General features: G+C 38.9%; 1 pseudogene; it reads right to left on the bottom strand.

Moving 5' to 3' along the window:
• The window catches only part of LOC117812686, a 59,287-nt pseudogene that overhangs the window by 7,784 nt on the left and 29,828 nt on the right, over positions 1-21,675 (bottom strand).

Below are 21,675 nucleotides of genomic sequence, written 5' to 3'. Positions count from 1 at the left end.
CTACTGTAAGCCAAATTGATTGTATCTACATATGTTTTTATTCACCCAAGGTTTTAAACACTTACCGCTTTCCTCTTTGTTATGGGAGTTCCTTCAGGAGTCGGAGGTTCAACAGTAGCTTCAATACCCATGTCTCCAAGCCCACCTGGAGCATCAACACCAGCGACTCTTCCACCCTCTTTTTCCTGGGTATCCTCCTCTTCCTCCTCTCCACTCCCAGTCTCCCCAGTGTCCGTTACCCCTCCTGTGTCTTGTTCTTCTCCCGTCCCTGGCTCCCCTGGCACATCTCCATGCACATCGTCCTGTGTGGGATCTGGCATGCTTGCTAGAATCTCAGTCACTGTGATATTTTTGGCCCCCTCCACTAAACCTCCTCCAAACAGTGTTTGCCAGATGATCATGAAGAACCCTTTGCACACATTATAAATAAAGTGTAGTATACTCATCAGGATGGTCCAGAAAAACGTCCACAAAGCAACAACGATCTCCTTGATGGTCATCTTCCTCACTCTGCGGTATTGTCTGCGAAGGTTACGGAAGGTGAAAATACTGAGGAAGCTCAACAAGCTGTTTATGAAGTCTGCAAAGGCAGAGCTGGATTCAGGCTGCCCTTCCTCTCCATTAGTGTCCTCATCACCTCCTCCATTTGCCCCCCCACCTGCTGCTCCCTCACCTCCACCTTCCTCTACCTCATCATCCTCTTCCCCTTTCTCCTCTTCCTCTTGCTCTGAGATTTGTGAGGCTATATTCATCTCAAAGATTGTGTCCTCGCAGAAGTTGACAAACATTTCCATCTTCTCTGATTCCCCGCCCTCGTTGACAACATCAAAGATGAACTGTCGTTTGGACTCTCTGACTTGGGGCATCTCCCACTGTCTCCGGTTGACTTCACTGATTTCAAAGTAGATTCGCTCGATCTTTCTGCTGGCGCCCATTATTTCAATGCGTCCCAGGAAGGGGCGGAAGTAGTTCAACACGCTCTCTGCTTGTCCAAGGAAGTTCTGAAGCCTGGTGTCATGGGGGACGTGCTCGGACAGGTTGGTGAGCAGCACTGCGATGTTGAACCCGATGTCCTTGGCAGGTTCCTGGAAGCGGTTGGCAAACTCTTCGTAGTGGATCATGTCGTTCTCATCTGCTTCTGAGCAGGACAAAAGAAACTGGATCTCTGAGGTGGAGTACTGTTTCTGACTATCCATGGCCTTCTGGAAGTCCTTCTTGGAGATCAGCCCTCGAGGGTCTGTGACGTAATCACGGAAAGCGTCTGACGCCACGATGTCTTTCAGTTTGAGGAACATGTCAAAGAATTTGAGGATCATCTCCACGTTGCTGGACGACTCGACTAACATGTCCACCATCTGGCGGGCGATTGTGCCATTTACCACGTTTCCTGAACAGCACATAGTAAAAATGTAAACAAAGGTTTGAAAAGGACAAAACAATGCAATACGAAAACATTTGAAATCCAAAGAACAAGTATAAACTCTTTACCCTCCAACAGTGAGAGCAACATCACAACCATGTCTTTCTGCAGGTCAAGAAGCTCCTTGAGCAGCCCGATCTGGCTGGAGTCCTGTCACCATTAAAAGATGGGAAAGAACTTACAGTAATGATAACAGATTGTATATCACTGTATTAAAAATGAAGGGTTCACATGTCTATGGTGAGGCAGCTGAATTTAATTGTATAACAGTGATTATAGATAATTATATGACTACATCTAGTGGACCAAATACTTGTTATGATATGAAGTGTACATTCAAGAAAATGTGTGTTGCATACACTCACATTCACAAATAACAGGGTGCTGCAAAAAGAAGTTAAAAGACCAAACTCTCATGCTGAGAGGATTTGTGTTAATTTAACATTTGTGGATATTAAATATAAAACACAAGTTTTTCTTAATAGTGAATACATCTTCATGACAGTGAGCATTAGATGTGACAGTTGAAACCTGTATGACACAGAATCAACGTCTCCGCTTGAAGAAGACCTAACAGTAATGGAGCCGTCTGCGACAATGCAGTCTCAACCTGTAAACTAGTAAGGTCTACACGTTAAATTTGCTAACACTACAAAAGCAACTAAATCATAATTCAATTCATTGTTCCTTCACTCTTTTAATGCCACTTACCAAACTTTTTTTTATCTTCATTAAGTTATTTTTTTTTAGACATTTGAGAACTCTCTTATAATGTCTTTTCATGTCATGTCTGAAGAGCAATTAGAATTGTGCCTTGACATAGATAAAAGACTAACATCTTTATATGTTAAGGACTGCTGTGAACTGTGACCAAATTTTGGTTGGAAGATGAATTGAATTCCATGAAAAACATGGATAAACATACTAAACATACTGTATACAGTCTATATGTATACAGTCCAAATAAACTTGTGTTGTATTAATACTTAAATAGTGTTAGAATCAAAGCAACACAGAAGACACAAAGCAACACAAAACAGTTAAGGGGCATTTTCCTTCAGGTTAGTTATTAGTGAATGTAAATGGCAACAGGATGGTTACTCCTGTTACATGTGTGCAAACAGAGTGGATGTCACATTAAAATGTATATTCCAACACAAAATAATATCACATTAAAGTGTATACTCCAACAGTGGAGGTTAAAATTCAGTCCTTCTCTTGGGAAGTTTTATACCCACCTGCTTCTTTTGCTTTGATTCAAACTGATTTGGCTAGAACAACTTTGGTTTATTGTGATATTGCATTGTAGTACTGGTACTTAAACAGGCAAAACTGTTTATCTTTGTTAACTGGGTATTTTATTTCTGTATGATTGATGAGGCACATGTCAAATTAATTCACCTGAAAAAATGTAATTTTTTATGCTGCTCAAAAGCTACCAAAAAAACCCCAGCATTACACACAAAAAAGGGTGCTTTTGTGGTTGGAGCTTAGTAACTAGACCCTCACTGGCAAGCACCACATACAATGGCTCCAGGAACTAGCCCTGGTTTCCATAATCCAGGCAAGGCAGCTCGGCTCTAAAGGGTCCCTTTCATAGGAGCAGCAGGGGAAGGCAGTCGTCTTGGCATGCTGATCCCTGTCTCCCTAGACTAACTCTAGGTACCTCTCCTGCAGGAAGGAACAACGGCTGGTGCAGGAGGTACCAGCATCACCAACTTGATAGAGTTAAGGCGTTTTTCCACCGCAGGAACTTTACCCCGGAACTAGGGACTTTACCCCTGATCTACGTGCGTTTCGACCGGAGGAACCAGGGTCTAAATTTAGTTCAGGGTTAAATAATCTCCCCCCTGAAAAGCCCCTGCTTGGGGGGGTAGTACTTTTCAAAGGTCCTGGGACTTTCGGTTGAATGTAATGGTGTTTGTGGAGTTTACACAGTAGTTGAAACACAGAGGGAGTTCCTGGGAATGCATACTAGTTTAGTTTTTTATTAAGATTTCAAAATATTATCTAATATAAGTTTTTTTCTCCATATGTCACTGGCCTGATTTGCACAATCTACACAGGACTTCAGCTCGCGGTCGAAACGCAGACAACAATGGGGGCACAGGAACCTTTTAGTCCCGGGGAAAGTAGTCCTGGGGGCTAAAAGACCCCGGAACTCTTGGTCGAAATGCACCTTTTGGCTCACGTAAACGCACACAACTCTTGTTAAAGACATAAGTCTTGAAGAGGGGCAGGACTCTAACCTTTTCAGAGAGGCGCCTTAATGAGAGCATTTTAAATCAAGTATTCTTATTTCCTCACTAAAAGCAGGTGGGTATAGAACAACCTGATAAGGGAAACAAACATTGAATAAATTATAAACTAGTAAACACAATATCACATCAATAGATAAATAAAATGGATACATACTTTACCCTGCATTGACCATGTGGAAGACAGTTTGAATAATGCATAAATTATTCAGTTGTAAAAAAACATAATGACATTTTCAAATACTCTTGTGTGTGACATATATTTTCTTTCTTCATTCTGTTTCACAGTAAAACAATGTTTGGGCCGCTTTAGATATACATAACCAAATAAAATACATCTTTAACATACTTTAAATTTAAATTACACATCTAAAATATACTGATGTCTGGTTGATCGTTTTAAATATGTTGGCTGCAAAGCAGAACAGCTGATACTTGTGAGAATATCAGGTCAAGAAGGACAGCGCACAGGAAGGTCATTTTGTGTTAGGTGCATCATGTGTGTTAAGCGTTTGCTGAGCTGGGAATTTATGGATGAAGGATGACTGTGCTGTTCATGTGTGATTAAAGGGATGTGCATGCAATAGTTATGCTTAAAGGTCTGACATTAGCCTCAGTCATCCAGAGGGGATGACTGCGCTACATTGAGAGGAAAAGTCATATGATTTCCCTTAAAGTATTTTAGCCTTTTACTTGTTGACATTAAGTCGCTATATACTACTTGAAATCAACCTACGTCCTAGTAGGTTTGATTAATAGTTTTGTAGTTTTCTAAGTTTTGTATCTTTAAATCAAAATATGTACATTGTGTACAGCTGGTTGGATTAATGATTTAGTACCATGTATCACATCTGAGCAAAATGAATACCAGTTTTTGCAGCAGACATTTTGGCTCGTCATTGTAGGAAAAGCACATTAATGATGGCTCTGTTCTGTTCAATTGCCGAGGTCAGCCATGACAGTGTGACACTGAGCCAGCATGCACAGCACAGGACCCTGAGGCTGAGGCAGCTAAACTGAGCTCAGCCATCATTTTTTTCATTTCAACACACATGTAGTTTTCCTGATATGACATTTGAATAAAGTGTCTATTCAGATACAAGGTGACATTGAAACTGTCTCTAACTGGAGGTACAAATAAATGGTTGAAATACTTCTGGAATCACAAGATCTTAAGTGACTTTACTCTCTAGATGTAATATTAAGGCGTACTGTATGCAATGTGGAGCCATCTATTAAACAAAAGCTTATAAGCATGTGCACAATTAAGCCAGTGGCAGCATAATTTATCTGTCATGCACATGTTAGCAGCTTTTGTAAGGTTTTCAGGGTTAACTCAGCAGAAAGGAACTCCACTGAACATCAACAGAAAGTTTCAAGAAGCAGTGATGGGTGATTTAATGAACATCCACCAACATAATGCACAGTAAGCACTACGTTGAGCTTGACTGTTGAGATACTTAACAACAACAACAGAGCTTAAGTGCAACAGAAAAAGCAACAATGCATGGCTGGGGTTACACTGGCTCTGAACAGCATCATGCCTTTCATGGTTACCATTGATTTCTCCCATGTTCACTGAAAACCAAATCTGTCATGAGATCAAAGTTGTATAACACATGTATTCTGTCAATATGGATTACATAAGTGTAGGTTTGAGGTCAGGGAGCTCTGTCTACTGGTGAAAGTCACCATGAGTCTGTGTTTCATGATTGCACATCTCTAAAGCAAACTATATATTTAATTATTTTCATTCCAAATAAAAGTATTTGCATACCTGAGCAAGTTTCATCATCATATGGGCAAAGACATGAAGAAACCCAACAATGGCATCCCACAGCCTGCTGTGGGCCAGGGACTGCTGGTTACCAGTGCATGGGCCCTGAAAAGAGAAACTCAGTGTTAAATACATTATGAAAAAACACAAGATAAGATAAGTCAATAAAGTAGAGATGGGATGCTATGTAATGAGATGAGTAAAGTAAAATAAAATATAGTAGGAATGAGATGAGATGAGAAAAGTTAAGTCAAGTAGAGTAAAGTAGGGATGAGATGAGATGAATAAAGTAAATTAAGGATGAAATAAGATAAGTAAAGTAAAGTAAAGTAGAGATCAGATGAAATGAGATAAGGAAAGTAAAATAAAATCAAGATTGGATGTGTTTAGATAAATAAAGCTAAGTTTAGTTAAGTAAAGTAAAGTTTAGTAAAGTAAAGTAGAGGTGAGGTTAATAAAGTAAATTAAGGATGAAATAAGATAAGTAAAGTAAAGTTAAGTAGAGATCAGATGAAATGAGATAAGTAAAGTAAAATAGTTTAGATAAATAAAGCTAAGTTTAGTTAAGTAAAGTAAAGTTTAGTAAAGTAAAGTAGAGGTGAGGTTAATAAAGTAAAGTACGGATGAAATAAGATCAGTCAAAATGGAATAAGTAAAGTAGTGATGAGATAAGTAAAGTAAAATTTAACTCAAGTTTGGATGTGATTATATAAATAAAGTTAAGTTTAGCTGAGCAAAGTAAAGTTTAGCAAAGTAAAGTAGAGGTGAGATTAATAAAGTAAAGTAGAGATGAAATAAGATCCGCCAAGTGAACTAGAAATAAGATTAAAGGAGATAAGTAAAGTAGAGAAGAGATGAGAGGAAATGAGAGAAGTAATTTAAAGTGAAATAAAGTAAAGTAGGGATGAGATAAATAAAGTCAAGTCAAGTCAAGTATGGATGAGATGAGATACGTTAATCAAATTAGGGATGAGATGAGATGAGTAAAGTAAAGTAAGGTAAGGTAATGTAAAGTAGGGATGAGATGAGATAGTGTGAGATGATTAGAGATTAAATATAATTTAGTATTAATGAACCGTCTGGTTGTTCACATTGTACCTGAATATATTCAGTTAGACTGTTGAATATCTGCTTTGCGACTGTCATAGCTTTGGAGAAATTCTTTTTGCCGGGCTCATCGATAACGTCCTTGCCAGAGTAGTACCAGTAGAAATCACTGATGGACTCCTTGATAAGAAAAAAAAAAGAGAGGTTCATAAAGTATTCCCACACCATAAATTAGTTTAGGCTGTTATGATTTTTAAAATCAGGTCAAATGGTCTAATTCATGGCATATAAAAAGCCTTTAACTTTCTTGGTTCAAAATACTATGGGAACATACTTACAGTTTCCTGATCACCTGACTCTGTTGAGCTACCAAATTAAAAGCTTACAGAAACTAGAAAAGTGATGCAGAATCCAAGTTGGAAGGCAGAGTTGTAAGGAAAGGTTCGGGGTGTAGAGAACCAGCACATTTTTTTCTCACAATACGATTCCCAGTCTGACCTTCCAAACTTTAATTCTGTATTTTCATTAACTGCACCATCTTTAGGCAACATTAAAGGTTCAACCTGAAGTCGGAGGAGGTAATCGACAGTACAGATGATGATGTTGATGGTAGTAGTGCTGCCCGTCTGTGTCCGCAAGTAGTTCTGAAAGTCTGCAGTAAAAAGGAAACCCTTTGGTGAAGTATGTTAATTTAACAATGTTTGATTTCATTTATATTTTTAGTTTAAAATGATTTTTACTGAAATTTGAAACACAAGACATTCTCACCATTATTGTGACCTTCACAAAGCAGCTGCAAGAACCGGAAGAGGTCACAGGTGAACTCATCGTCTGCCATCACTTTCTCATCTAAAAAAAGAAATAAGTGTTAAATGACATCCTAAGAGTCAGAGTAGAGTCAGAGTAAATACAGCATAAAAAAACTCACTTTTGATTTCTGAAACACTCTTCCTGTATAAGCACAGTGTTGACTGCAAATACAGTCATTTTCACAACTCACCGTCATCTCTCAATGGACCTACATACTGATATGATATATAATATTATATAACCACCTCTGATCAGGAGATTTTTCCATATTAAATGAAAGAGTAGGTCATGCTTCGTCGTATAATTTACATAAAAAGGAACACAAATGACTGTGGGCTGACAATGGTCCAACATAGAGTCAAATGTCTAACAACATATGGGAGGCTTCAACACAACATGCTTACATTTAACATGACAACAAGTTGCGGTGAATACAAAGACATATAAAAGACAGAGAGCCACATTTACAACATGTATAGACTAAGCAGACGTTGTACGAAGAGAGAGAGACAGCGACAGAATTAAAGTTAAAAAACTGCAGTAATTAGAAGTGAGCCGGTCATCTGAGGTTTATCTGCTGGTCCGATTAATCAGCCTGCACATGTTTTAAAAATCCCACTGGCTGTAGTTAATACACACACAGACACAGAATCATGCAGCACACAAACTGTGAGCTCAAATGCAGCAGAGTTAAATGTGTGAGAGATTGGGGCATTGTCCATCACAATGTTGAAGGGAATCCAGTGTTTTGTATCAAAAGTTAATATCCACATGACCTCCTTCATGAAAAACCAGATGTCTCAATCAAGCGGCAACCTCTGATCTAAAACTATGAGTCCAATGCGGAAGTGCTAAAAACTGCAGTTCATCGAGGATCCGCTTGAGGCTGGCTCTGGAAGTACCGGAAACCACATACACACCAATTCAGAAAAGCCGATCTTTACAGCAGAAATAAACATGTTTACAGCCTGGTACAAAAGACGAGTGTAGTCTGGATAGCTCATTTCTCGATCGGCTCACACTGTGAGGGGGGTGAATTTGTTTCTAACGCGGCAATTTCGAAGATATTGAGATTACGAGTCTTCCAATGAGAGGCAAAGCTCACTGCGGGAACACTGTAGCTGTTGGCGAGGAGGCTCAAACACCGCCTCTTTACGTCACAATCATGCGACAGCAGCAATATGGCAGCCGCCGCCGAAACAGATGGGTGACATCACGGATCCTACGTCAGTCTACGGTCTCAAATGTATGGTTCATGGTGGGTGACATCAAGTGTTTATACGCACTACCGCCATCTACAGTGTTGGAGGTTGAATAAACAACCCTACCTCTGCAAACACTGGTACTAAATCTCAAACTCCTCCTTAAACCCTAATCCCTCAGCCATTTTTGACTTAATTCATGTTACCTGGAATGTGATTGAGGGCAGAAGGCTGTAAGGGCTCAAAATAGTATAACCAGGAATGGGAAAGTACATCATGACTTCTCACCTAATCTGCATGACGTCATGCAGCTCTCCTCATTAGGAATTCTTACAGTGCAATTTTACTTTCCTCAAATTCAAGGCCCTTAAGGGACCGACTGACTGATTGCTATGTGGTCCAGGCTCTTGCCGTATACACTGCCTAACCACACATTTTCATCTATACACTATATTTTTTATTTCTTTCACTGTACGGGTACATGCAGGCATCTGTGGCTATGCCTTTGTGTGGGCATGGATATATATTTATATGTATACAGGCTGATGGATGTGAACGTATGTACCATTATACCTTTTCTATTCAACATTAGGTACACTGCTGTGTTTGTATATCATATGAATACTCATATGTAGGTGTGTATGTGTATTTCTGTGAGTATACAGCTCTCTAAATGCCTCCATTATGAAAGAAGAGGACTGAGATGGGGTTCAGGATGTTGGGGGGAGGGGAATCTTATATTTTTTCTGACTGTGAATTTGTAATGCACCTTTCTCTTGTTCTGAAAATAAAAAAGTTTAAAAATATATACATTATACTGCATATATGTGAAGATCAATATATTTAGTCTGATTAAGGCTGTTTTCTATATTTATACTTTCAGGCAAAGTTTTTTTTTAAACGTCAACATTGGTTGCACCTTCCATGCTTCTTGTTTACCGTCTCTCTTTTACACATGCTTCTGGGCTTCCCCCGGGAATACCGTGTTTCACATCACAATGCTATGAACTATGGGTAATTCCTTTACGCCAAGTCTGAAAAGATCCCTCACGCACTTGACGTTTTGACAGTGGGACAGTCCTAAGCCCTCATGGACTTAGCGAGAGCGAGCCTCAAGGTCAGTGTGAGTGTGGACAAAGAGATTGGGCCTGGGATATTAAAAAAAAATCCTTCAAAATAAGGGCTCAGCAAAGAGTTTTTACCACAACCTTTTTTTCAGGCACACACCCACAACACACTAAAGATGGCTCTGGGTTCCAATCCAGCTGAGTACCAAGGCTTTATATTGTACATAAGGGAAATGGACCATACACACTTAGGCAAATGATTTCTGACACTCACTCACATTTGCATGTCCAATCAAACTGTTTGATTTTTGTAAATAAGGTTAATGAGTTTTTACATTCAAATCTACCTGAATATTCTTTTCAGAATATATTATAGAACCTATTATTTATTTGTGTCTTCAAATCTTTAAAATTTTCTGTGCCTGCATTTGTTATTACCTAGTAATAATGGATGATATGAAAATGTTTGTTGCAAATTTTCAAAAAACAAAAATTTAAATATACTACTTAAATCAAAAGCTTAATCTATTTTGACACAAAATGACATCAACATCATGACTTTTTTTAAGTAGAGTCAAGGTTTCATTCACTGCCTTTTGAAACAAATAAAGAAATGCACAATGAGTAACAACTGTGGACATGAGTTGATGGACAGAGGCATCCAATCCTCTCTGTGTGGATTTTAGTGTTAGATGGAGGCATGATTGAGCGAGAGGGACAGGGGAGAGAGAAAGAGGAATAAGAGGGCAGAGAGGCAGATGGACAGAAATATGATTTACCCCGTCCTAGGTTCAAGTCTGAGGACCATGAAAGGAGGGACAAGGGAGAGGTGGCAGTGATCGTGGGGAAGGGAGAGAGGATCAGTGTGTTGACAACAGAAGAGGACTAAGAGATGAGGAGGGGGAGATTAACAACATTCCATGGCAAATTCATTTCACATGAAAAGAGTAGGTGAAACCAGATCACTGAGTCAGACTAGGAAACATACTAACACAAAACACGTAGGGAAATCCTTCAATCTAATCTTCTAACAGTTATCTGGGTGTTAATAATTCAGGTTAGAAAACTAATCATCCAATTAAATTTAAACTTGTGTTGTGAACATCACACTCTGAAGATGAATGAATAGATGCTCAGGAGGCCTTAATGTATCTATTAATTCATATCTTAATTTTGATTATTTACTTTTATGTTAATGGTGATGGGTCAACCAAAGACCTTTTTTTACAGTGAGTCACAAGAACACCACATGACCAGCCATTTCTTTATTTTGACAGCTCTGACTTATTCTCCCCAATGATCTTGAATCTTGAATTTGGACCACTTACTGTGCACAAGCTGAAAATCGTGCATCACCAAATGTTACACTGCAACATGATGGGAAACTTTAAAATGTAAATATTCATTGTGATAATGAAGGGTTGTCCTACATTGCTAGTTACAGTGCTGACGGAAGCTGTTGAATTGTCTCTGCGAACACATCTACTCTAAGTGTGTATTTTGTTTTTGTGGCGATCAACCAAACCGCAGAAAAGTCAAAGCATCTGTTTCCTCATTCAGACAAAATGTGCCATCTTCACTTTGATCCCGTCCCTGGTGGTTTGTGTAGATTGTTGCGTAAAAGGATTGGTGAGGTAAGTTATTTAAGAGTGTAATCTGTGTCCTGTTATGATGCAGATAATCCACAACATGATATTAAACAAAGGCATGTTCGGTGTTTCGCCTCCTGTAAGAATATTGAGACTTACTAGTGCCCTCCTCCGAAACCATGCCCAGCCCTTCTGCCTTGTTCTGCCTCTCAAAGGCGTTTAGATCCAGGACACTGCAGAAATCACAAACTCAGATTAAAATGTGTGTTCAAAGTTGAATTGTGTTCATTGATTTAATACTGACCTGCATGTCTGCATCAATGCCTGGACACTCAAGAAGAAGCCCACATCCTTCTTATCCCTCAAGTACTCCAGCATTTTCTGACAAAACAAAGGAAGGTGGAGGGTGATCATTAAAAGATCATTTGAAATGCATGATATTAAAACCATCTGGTTTCAGAACACATACCTGTTGGACCTCGTTGTTTCCTCCATTAAGAATAGAGATACCCAGCTTTAGGGTTGTGGTCACCATCGGGCCTGTCTCACCTAGATGAAATAACACAAAGCTGTAAACTTGGCCCGGTTGAAATGGGTCACGGTGGAGAGAGAGAGGATTACGTGCATAAAGTTAGGATGCACGATATTGGATTTTTGCCGATATCAGTTAAGCCGATATTTTCAAACTCATGCTGGCTGATACCAATATATACATGCTTTCCCATCTGCTGATACTGATTATACATGTTTTACCCATTTTCAGCTGATACCAGTGCTATGCCGGTGATATTATCCATCCCAATATAAAGTATTAGTCCAACTTACTACCTTTGCAGGCACTGATCATTTGCAGGACCATCTCTGCAGCACCACGATTATGGAGTCTGGACTGCTGGTACAGGAGCCTTTGTTTTTCCATTTCTTTCTCCTGTGGTTCACACAAACATTATGAGAATATGTTGCTGAATTTGTTGTAAACAAAGTATCTAAATGGATGGACTGGGTTTCTTCTGGTCATTTGATGAAATATTCAGGGGGCAGCCTTTGTTACGCTAGGGTTGGGTTTCACCAGCTGTTGTCAAATCAATCATTTATTTTCTTCCTAAATTCTAGATCTAGTACGACAGGTTACACTATGAAGACTCAAAGTGTTCTTTCCGAGTAATGACTTAAGTAATGTGTAAAAGTGTTACTAGGAAACTATTTAACTCAGTAAGCATGAAGTCAATGTAGCATCACCAGCTAACATCCAAATACTAGTTTAAGGAACAAAACATAGTATTCCTTTTGTAAGTTAAGGTATAACTGTTTATTTGTTGTATCTGCACTCAATGGTTCAGCGCTTCGGTACATTTCTGACTTGCTCAATAGCTATGATCCGACCTGTCTCCTTAGGTCATCAGGTGGAAGTCCATTAACTGTACCCAGAGTCAGATCAAAGTCTAGTGAAGAGGCTTTTAGTTACTGTGGTTCTTTTCTCTGGAATAAGCCGCCTCCTGACCTAAGGTGCATCCCAACTGCCTTTACTTTTAAAACTAAGCTCAAAAACCATCTATTTTCCAGAGTGACCTACATTTATTTTAGGTTGCACTTTTTTCACACACCACTGCATATTGTTTGACAGTCTCGGGTGGCTCCCTCCAGAAAGAAGACGACTTTTCCACTGGTATCAGTTTATTTTTAAATGCTTTCATTTTAACTATCTTAATTGTTGGAAATACTATTTAATACCTCTCACCTCAAGTTATTCGTTAGGAAGTTCTGATGACTTTCTTTTGACAGTACCATTTGCAGCCAAGGAAGTTGATAAAAAAGCTTTTATGTTTCAGGCCCCTTCCAACTGGAATAACTTACCTTTAAATATTCGTTCTATATCTTCTTTTTCCTTATTTAAAAAGTATTTATTTTCCCATTTCAAAACAAACTGTTTATGTTATCAGTAAAGCCCCCACTGCTCCTCTACTTCCTTTATTTATTTATTCATTTATTTTTTATGATTATTGTTATACATTTTTCTTTGTGTGTTTCGCCAATGCTCCTTTAGTTTATTGAATTCTATTCTATTCTTCCCTTGTCGATTGTGCCTTGTTGAAGGTTGTACTAACCCCTGTTTTGTTGTTATTATTGTTATTATTGTTGATGTTGTTTTTGTTTGTTTGTTTGTTTGTTTGTTTGTTTGTTTGTTTGTTTGTCTGTTTGTCTGTATGTTTGTCTGTTTGTTCAGGTTTTTTTCTCTTTTGAAGGATTCATGTTTTGTTGTATATTTTGTATTGTACTGTTTTCTATTTGTCATTGTCTGTCTGGGACCCCCTCTAAAACGAGATGGCACATTTCAAGGGCTTTATCCCAATAAATAAATAGTTACACTGTGTGCCTGGCTGCTTGTATGGCAGCACTTGCATTTTGGTTTGATTGCTGTTTGTTGCGTCTGATGTATGTTGGGTGTATCTATTTTGCGTCCATGTTTTTATCCTCAATGTAAAGCCCATTCAGCTTACCTGTAATGAAAGATGCTTTATAAATTACATTGCTATCAATGTTTTGTAATCAAAAACTTTGCTGTTTTAGAATCCGATCAAATCTTCAAGGTCTACTACCCTGGAACTCACTTCAAATCACTTTAAAAATGAATGCACTGGGTTTTTTTAAAATCATTTTAAATCATTAGTTTTAACATTTTTAACCTTTGATTGTACCTGTTTTAACTAACGTTGTGCAACATTATTTTTCAATGGTTGTAACATTACTTTTAATTGTTGTCTGTTTTTAATTGATCATCATTATTTTAGGGTTATATCTTTTATTTGCTTGTCATGCATTTTAATGTTTCTTTTATATGCTTGTCGTCATTGTAAATGAGGGCTTGCTCTCAATGATTTTCAAGTTTAAATAAAGATAATTATTACTCCAAATTTAAACAAGCATTTCGAAGTTTCACCTTATGTATGGAACAAGCTAGTCAGTGAGGTGTGTCCTGTTTGAATCAAGTTATTTGTATAGCTCCAGTTGGTAAACATTTGCCTCAAAACCAAACTCAGTGTTGCACCAACAGCTGGTGAAACCGGTTACATGAGTTTAAAAATGAAATGTACATTCAGAAGGTTTTCCAGTCTATCCATTTAAATTCTAAATTTAAACACACATCTGCTCTCCTACCACTCCAGTACCTAACCTTTTAACCTATTTACTATATAAACCACTTACCATCGGTGTAGCATGACACATCTTAACATAATCTTTAAATATCACTTTTCTATTATTTTTCAAGTCCTTTGAATAATTTTGTATGTATATTTATTAATTCATGGAAATAAATTGAAAAATAAAAATAGAAAACTATTAATACATTTGGTTAAAATGTCTTTCCCTTTTATGATGAGGCTTCTGGTTTATTTATTGAACATATAATTTCTAATTAGCTTTTTCATCATAGGATATAACTGTCTGTTTAAAGTGACTGTCTAAAGCACACATTCTGTCACTTTATTAGTCATGGAGTTGTTACACTACTTCTTCACGTTTGCTGGCTGGAGCAAGCGTTAGACTACAGGAAACGGCCTCATTGGCTTAGCATTTTAGTTGTAAAGCTTACCAAAGTGTCTTTATTGCAGCAGACCTGCAAATAGGATACCTTGGACAGAAGCTATAACCCCTCTGTATCAGAGATATTCCTTTGGCATTTCATAGTAGTGAGCTTTTGCTTTACCAAACTGTTTGAAATATTCATGCAAGTTATAAAAAAATCATCAAGATGCTTTTATGTGGACTTTCGTCTTATGCTTTTGCACAATGCTTTCATTGCAGCATGTAGCCAACTGGGAATGAAATGCCAACTACAAACAGAAAATCACAATTAAATGAATATCTCGGAATCCAGAGGGCAAAACGTTTTCTCTGCTCAGCTGCATCACAAATCAACTTGAAGCATCCCACATCCTGACACTGAAACAAGCCCCAATCAGCCACCCCACCACCCCTCCCTCCCTTACAATAACCAACCCCCCTCCCCCCCTCCCACGTATGCCTGGCCGGGCTTTACCCACTATGTGTCGTGCAGCTGGACCTAAAACTTACACTGCAGTCTCTGGCTGTCTGATCTCACCTGATGACGAACTGAGGGATATGTGATGATGTGTGAATTTACTGTAAAAACTGTGACTATGTGTGGGAATGAATACCTTTTGAAACTGTGATTTCTACACTGGCTTTCACTGTAGTCCGTCAGTATGCTATGTGAGTGGGGGAGGGGAACATTGATCAGTAGCATTCGGTTAATGAAAGCTGGAGTTATGAGGGTGAGGTAGATTACATGGAGCAATGGAGAGAGAGAGAGAGGGAGAAGAAGACAAATGGGACAGCCATATAAACTGGGAGAATTGACATCACAAGTCCATGAGTTTCTGTTATGTAATACTAACTCTGTTCGGATTTTAAATTTGAATTTCAATGTCCTCAAAAACACATTTAACATCATGTCCAGACATTTATGTAACAAATTAAGAATGTCCAACTCCCCAGTTTGGTGTATTAAAAGCTCACACACCTTTAGAAGACATTTTAAGTTATCAAATATATTTAAGTGGCTTAAATCAATAAACACAAACACTGTTTATAGCCACATTAACAAAAAACTCTACCTGAGTTCTTTGAGGGTTCAGCTCATTAGCTTTAAAAAGTGCTCTCACTACCGTTTGTATCAATGAGTACAGTGATTGACACCCTTTAGCTTGATCAAATAATGTGTTACAGGCCTGCACAGTGGTAACTGGCCTGCCCTTATATGTAAGCTATAAAGTAATGTAAACACAAACATAAACATACATCAAAGTACAGTTTGGTAGGTACAGTTTAAGCTGTATTTTTTACCTTTTGCTTGGCTATTTATTTTAAAAGTAAACCACAGTTAGTGTAATGAATATTATCTGTGTTATTGTTAATGTTGATGTTAAATGACATTAATTTAATCTAATTAGACTCCAATCCAGATTCAAGGCAAAAGACTATAAACAGGAACAATGGATCCATTATTAGAGTATTTGTCGAAACATAGGTTTGATAAAGACTTTGTCTCAAAGTGTAGTTCGAATCAAAAAGATTTAAGGTGAACATATTAATTTATGCATCTCTGGATTGCAGTTTTGTGTTTCTAAATCAAGCAACTCACAATGAAAGAGGCGTCACATATGAACAAAAAAGACAGAGGAGAAACAGGACGTATAGAGCAATCGAGACAAGACACAGAGAGAAAGAGACAGACAGAGAGAGAGGGAGAGGTGTGGCTGTGAAGTAATGCTCTGATGATGAGGTCACTCAATGCATTGAGAGCTACCGCTCCACTGTGTTCCTGGTCCCCAGCCCCTGGCCGCCCATTACCAGTTCTGACTGTCGCACCTCAAAGGACATCTCATCCTCAGCATTTTCCACCATTTCCTCTCCACCTTCTTCTTCCTCACCAATATGGCAACTCTGAAAAATAGAGCAGAAAAGACCGAAATATGAGGGTTTCAAATCTCATATATCAACCTTTGACCCAAAGTGAAACCCCCTTTGATAACTCACCTTTGCCATAATCTCGGCATATGCCATATAAAGATGATCTATATCAAGTTTACTGAAGTGAGGACAAGAGAAGAGATTTGGTGATTTAGGGATAACACAGCGCTATTACACGCTTACATCTCGGTTTAGTGTCAAACCTTTTTTCTGTCAGAGCAGTACGACTGAAATGCAGAATAAGCTGGTGGAGGGGATCCGGCTTTGTTTCTCTCTCCTCCTCTTCCTCTCCTTCCTCTTGCTCCATTGCTTTCTATAATGAAAAGAGAGACGGAGAGAGAGAGAGAGTTAAAGCACAAAAAAAGCCTAAGTATATTTAAAACAGACAGGGGAAGCACTCACAGATAAGTCATCTATCATCCTGTCTTCAAATGAGTAACCCTCTGTGTGAAGCCAGTTACGTTTATATCCTTCAAGGAACATGTTTGAAGCTCTGTGCCTGCAGGAGGACACAAAAAACAATATTTATTTGCACTTTCAGACATATGCTGTACATGTTTTGTGGAAATTCCATGCATGTCAGTGTAAACAGGTGTCTCACCTTGGAATATTGTATAGAGGTGTCATCCTAAAGCAGGCAACCACAGCCCTGCGTCTCTGCTTCGACAGCAGCTTGTGCCACACCATCTTCTTGGATTTGAATGGATGCTCCGTCTATAACAGAGAAGGCAGACATTGTGGGAATTTCATAATGAGTCATAGTTTTTAATTCTTCAACAATTTCTTTAAAATAATCTGCAGAACAGTTATTTTAAATGGGTTTTAAACACAAGTGTACTGATCCCTATTTCTGAAAACTATCAAAACGAAAGACATGATAACAGAAAATATTGCAGTTATACTTCAACTTCTGATATTTCATTCCTCTGATCTTTCAGGAAAAGTTAATTGGTTCATACAACATTCATTTCTGAGCACTTTGAAGAAATACAAGAAACTATTCACTGTCAACATTCTTGCAGAATAGCATCATTTTGATCTTCTAATAACGGATGTTCTGCTACATATTTCTCCCTTTCACTAAAGGGCAAAAATGTTAAATACACATAATTGTTAATGCATATATCTGAGTCAATTAATGTGCTTGCATTTAGTTAAGTGATGTTCATTTTTGAAGTTATTTCCACCCTTGTCAGTAGTTGTTTTCTCCAGCACAAAAGGCGTTTTTCCACCGCCTTTACCCCAGAACTAGGGACTTTACTCCTGAACTATGTGCGTTTCAACCGAGGAACCAGGGTCTAAATTTAGTTCAGGGGTAGATAATCTCCCCTACTGAAAAACCCCTGCTTGGGGGGTAGTACTTTTCAAAGGTCCTGGGAGTTTTGGTTGAATGTAACGGTGTTTGTGGAGTTTACACAGTTGTTCAAATACAGAGGGAGTTCCTGGGAATGCATACTAGTTTTTTTATTTATTTATTTATTTATTAAGATTTCAAGCATGGTGGTGCAGTGGCAGTGGCAAGCGCTGTTGCCTCACAGCTAGAAGGTTCCTGGTTCGAATCCCCAGTCGGGCAGGTGCCTTTCTGTGTGGAGTTTGCATGTTCTCCCTGTGCATGCGTGGGTTCTTTCGGGTACTCCGGCTTCCTCCCACAGTCCAAAAACATGCTCACCAGGTTGATTGATCACTCTAAATTGCCTGTAGGTGTAATTGTGTGCGTGAATGGTTGTCTCTCTCTCTGTGTTAGCCCTGTGATAGGTTGGCGACCTGTCCAGGCTGTACCCTGCCTTCTGCCCAAAGCCAGCTGGGATTGACTCCAGTCCCCCATGACCCCTAACGGGATAAGCAGTCAAGATAATGGATGAATTAAGATTTCAAAGTATTATCTAATACATTTTTTTTCTCCGTACGTCACTGGCCTGATTTGCACAATCTACCCGGGACTTCAGCTTGCGGTCGAAACGCATACAACAATGGGGGCAGAGGAACCTTTTAGCTCCAGGGAAAGTAGTTCTGGGGGCTGAAAGACCCAGGAGCTCTTGGTCGAAATGCACCTATACTCTTTGATGTGTCTGCGACAGTGAGTGCGGTTGAGACTCACCACTTCAAGGTGGTAGAGGACAGCAGAAACCTCCTGTACTCTCTTAACAACTTTCACTGGAGCATCAGCATCTTCAGCCTTCCCTGCCATCTCCTTGTACAGAGCCATCTGCCAGCGCATGGATGGGTTGTCCACCTATGCATAACATGAGGACAAAGTGCTTTCTGAAATGTTACAGCGCTGGTTATCTTTTAGTCCAAAGCTGTTTGCTTTGGAGGAACATAATATTGGACAGTGTCAGTCCAGGATTATACCTTGCCCTGAAGATGAAGGTTGTTCTGCAGGAACTCTCTCACTTCTTCATCAGTGTCCCTCTGAAAGTAAACATGTTATCAATCTTTGTCCTCCTAAGAAAGGCTTTGGGGGTAAAACTATATTTTAGTGTTCAACATACAAATTAGACAAGAGTTAATACGGCTCATTCAAAGTAATAAAAACTACCAAAGAGTATCGGATCTTGGCCAAGTTGATGAGCTCCTGATCAGCGGGTGAGCACATGTTGAGACCTATGGGGAGCATCTTTTTCAAAGCAGCCACAATAAGTGAAGTCTGCACAGAGTAACGGTCCCCCCGTTTCTTCTTCTTGGTGCGTTCAGCATCTGAACCTCCACCCTAAGAAAAGGGAAAACAAACCAGAGAGCATTCCAAGTATCTCGTGAAATGCCAAGTATCTGCCAAGTTTGCCACCACACTTAACAGTTGCTTTGCACAATACACACGACAGCCTTTATTCAATGCCAGGCTGTCACTTTCAAGGATAACAATTAACTAGCTTCTTTATACTGAAATACATGGAGGAACTGTGAAAAAGAGCAGAATACAACTGATTCTATGTGTATGATACCGTGCATATCCAAAAGCACAATAAGTTTGACAACACAGCCAGTTTTTTATACCATAAAAAACCTGGTTGATCAATTAAAAACAAACTGTTGAACAGAACCCTGTCTCTTAAGACTGACAGAGCACTTTGCAGAACTGCAGACAGTTTATGATACAATGACAGTACATCTCTCCATCCTTAATCAATGAGGATTCCTCCTGAATGAAGCCAGTGCCATTGTGAAATTCCAGATATATCATTATTATTTCTCTGAGCTCTGACTGGTAAGTAGAGGGTATTGTGAAATGTAAGGGCAAAGTGGGGACACAGCTGGCTTTGGGAAAGTGAAGCTGCAGGAAATGGGTCGTATAAGAAAGTCAACCAGTGGAATTACAACAGTAAAAGCATGCAAAGAGAGAGAGAGAGAGATTACATCCAAGTGACAGTCCATTCAGCACTCAATGAGCAAGATAAATAGCCTTAACAAACATGTGATTTTCTCTATTTGTGAATGATTTTTTTAACAGCAGCCTCTAGTGAAAGATTAAAAAATTAGATCATATTAAAAGAAACAAAACTCTTTTAGTGTTAGACATTGCAAGCAGTTACAATCAAACAACTACTGTCTAAGGAATATGACCCCATGCACTCCTGCTGAGCTCCTGTTCTGTTTCTGTGAGAGTTCAGTCCTTCTGTTATCTGCTCTTTCTGGAGTCCTCCAAAATGTTCAAGTGTTTGTGAGAGCTTACAATCTGTACTACATTTCCATCGTGAATATGAAATCAATTCAATGCATGCTATATATGCATGTGACCATAAATAGGTCACATGGTTTTTCTTTTTAAAATGAAGGATTTTTAACATAGGGACTTGGCAAAGGTATCAATAATTGGAGTTAACACTACTCATTACCACTTAGATGCTAAACATGTTGCTGCTAGAGAGTTCTAGAAGCACCTACTGACCAGTTTTATGATTTTGTTTCCAATGGTTCAAGAGAGTAAACCCTCAGCTTACATTTTGGATCATGTTTAGACTTTACATGCAGGTCTTTTCATTGGTTGCCTGAATATTTGAAATGTAAATGTTAAGATGAAACACAAAAGCTAACATACTACGACAGCCATCCTACAGCTATGTATGTATTATTAGAGTTATCTGGCTGTCACTATTAGACATGTACAATTAAATCAATTCCAGAGGTCATACACCCTCGATCTTATTTATAAAAAATAAATGCTATCATTGAACATTCTAACTCAATGCATCAGCAAAGGCCTCTTCATCAATTCAGCGCCAGATGCAAGAGTGTTACTGGACACTAGTTTAGAGGAAACTGGGAGCAAAGCATTTTAGATAGTCAAAAGTGAATTAATGTATCGGGGGTTAGATGGTTCATGGACATTTTGAGCACATTTTATAGAGGGGAACCCAAAACATGTTTCAAGAGATCTGCTGTAATGATATTAAGCATCAAGTCATGTGTTAGTGTGGATACTAGGGGGTGTAAAGGAAACTAAACCATGATGTGCCATGGCATTTCCAGGGAGGAGAGAAGAAAGAGCACAGAGAAGACTAACATCATCCCCTAGTGGCAAAAAGCTGCATTACAAACGCTACAGGTCAACCATCCTTCAACAAAAAGAAACAAAGACATACTAGAAGAATCCACCTCAGCTATGATCAAAAAAGAGCAAACTCAGTGACAGGATGATGGCACTGTGCTCTCACTGCCACTCAGGGCTTAGTGTAAAGCCCAGTGCCATGAGCCCAACTCTACAGCTGAGTACTTTCATCAAGCGCCTCCAGACTCCCCCCCTCACACACTGGCAGGACTGGGGTTGGCCCGCAGACAGGGCCTGCCCTTTGTCCAGTGATCCTTTGTGAATGTCTTGCCCTGCATATTAATGACTTTTATCTTCATGCATGATGTGCTTAAGATAAAGTATGTGTACAGTATATATGTAAGACATGGAATAAGACAATATAAAAACTGTGTGTGAGTGCACAAGTGCAGACGCTCATACACTGGAGTGTAATGGTGCTAATGTCAGTGTAAGTGGATCCCTCTGTTCCTTCTTTAAAACAACT

This window comes from Notolabrus celidotus, chromosome 5 (assembly GCF_009762535.1).
Source record: "Notolabrus celidotus isolate fNotCel1 chromosome 5, fNotCel1.pri, whole genome shotgun sequence".
NCBI lineage: Eukaryota > Metazoa > Chordata > Actinopteri > Labriformes > Labridae > Notolabrus > Notolabrus celidotus.
This window is presented reverse-complemented; position numbering and strand designations above follow the sequence as displayed.